This window comes from Leptonychotes weddellii, unplaced genomic scaffold, assembly GCF_054177405.1.
Source record: "Leptonychotes weddellii isolate Sample4059 unplaced genomic scaffold, ASM5417740v2 HiC_scaffold_8167, whole genome shotgun sequence".
Classification (NCBI taxonomy): Eukaryota; Metazoa; Chordata; class Mammalia; order Carnivora; family Phocidae; genus Leptonychotes; species Leptonychotes weddellii.
In genome coordinates, this window is record NW_028052318.1 from 310 (window position 1) to 2,388 (window position 2,079).

Genomic DNA, 2,079 nt, shown 5'->3' on the forward strand with positions numbered 1-2,079 from the left:
AGCAATGGGTGTTATATGAAAACAATGAATCATGTCACTACATCAAAAACTAATGTGGTACTGTATGGTGACTAATATAGCATAATAAAATAAAGGGAAAAAAAAGGAAAAAGAAAGATGAGTGAAAGACCAATTTGAAACCTAGCTATCAAAAGCCTTAAAATATATGTACCCTATCACCCACAATTTTCTTTTTTTCATTTTTAAAATTTTTTTTTCTGAAAAATATGGAAACTTTCATGAGTGTGTCAACTTTGTGCTGCAGCCATGCTAATCTCCATATCCTTCTGATTTTAGTCTATATGCTCTCAAAGTGAGCACCCACAATTTTATTTCTCAAAATTAATCCTATAGAAATGCTCACACAAATCTACAAAATATACATATAATATTTATATCAGCATTTTTATAATAAGCAAAATCAATATAAACAAACATGGATAGGGAATAAAAAGTCATTGTCTAGGTAGAAAAAAAGGACAAAAAACACCACCTTCTTTCGTCTCTGACATACATATTCACAGAACACTGTTAGGTATAAAACAAATACTATTTCAAAGGGAAATTCGAACATTGCAGTTATGACTGGCTACCTTCGCTAGAGAAGTGGCATCAGAGCAGAGCTCTGTCCCCTATTGATGTGCCATGTTTTTGTTTTTTGTTTTAATTAAAATATGTGTGACATATAACATTATATAAATTTATGGTGTATAACATGATGATCTGATACATTTGTATACTGTAGTATAATTGTTAATGCAGTGATAATTAGTACTTCTATCACTTCATGATTATTTCTTTTCAGTCATTGGAAAAATTGGGATTTAGTCTCTTGTAAGTCTAATGGTTATAATACAAAATTGTAGTCTGTATTCATTACTGTGCATTAGATCTATAGGATTTCTTTACAATTCATTGCAAGTTTGTATCCTTAAACAACATTTCTCCAATTATGTCACACTACCAGGGCCCTGTTAACCACCATTTCACTTTCTGTTCTTAAAAGTTTGGCTTTTTTAGATCCTGTACTTAAGTGATATCAGATAGTACTTGTCTTTTTCTGTTCCACTCATCTCAGTTACCATAAGGTATTCAAGGTACATCCATATTGTCACAAATGGCTGGATCTCCTTATTTCTCATGGCTGAAAAATGTTCCATTATGTATATATACAGCAGAATTATTTATCCATTCATACACTGATGGGCACTTAGGTTTTTTCCATATCTTGGTTATGGTGAATAATTCTGCAATAAACAAGGAAGTGCATATATCCTTTTGGTATCCTGGTCTCATTTTCTTTAGGTATATATCCAGAAGTGGAATTGCTGGATTGTATGATAGTTCCTTTTTTAATGTTTTGAGGAATCTCCATATTGTTTTCCATAGTGGCTGCACCAATTTACATTCCCACAGTATACATGGGCTCCCTTTTTACTCATCCTCACCAACACTTACCTCATGTCATCTTGAGAACAGCCTTTCTGACAGTGTGAAATAACATTTCGCTATGGTATTTTTTTTTTTTAAAGATTTTATTTATTCATTTGAGACACAGAGATACGGAGAGAGAGAGAACATGAGCAGTGGGAGAGGCAGAGGGAGAGGGAGAAGCAGACTCCCTGCTGAGCCAGGAGCCCGATGTGGGGCTCGATCCCAGAACCCTGGGATCATGACCTGAGCTGAAGGCAGATGCTTAACCATCTGAGCCACCCAGGCGCCCTTTGCTATGGTATTGATTGGCATTTCCCTGGTGATTAATGATATTGAGCACCTTTTCATGTACCTCTTGGCCATTTGGTAGAAAATGTCTAAGTCTTTTTTGCCCATTTTTTATCAGGTTTTTTGTTTTTGTTTTTGTTACTGATTTGTATGAATTCTTTATATATTTTCAATATTAATCCCTTATCTGCTATATAGTTTCCAAATACTTTTTCCCATTTTATAGGTTCCCATTTCATTTTGTTGATCATATCTTTTACTGTGCAAAAGCTTTTCCTTTATTGTAATCCCATTTGTTGATGTTTGCTTTTGTTGTTCGTGCTTTTGGTGTCACATCCAAAAGATTATTGCCAAGAC

At 34.0% G+C, this 2,079-nt stretch overlaps 1 pseudogene; it reads right to left on the bottom strand.

Annotated features, from left to right (window-relative positions):
- Positions 1-221: 221 nt before the first annotated feature.
- On the bottom strand, positions 222-321 carry LOC115937347 (U6 spliceosomal RNA; annotated as a pseudogene).
- Between the last annotated feature and the right edge of the window lie 1,758 nt (positions 322-2,079).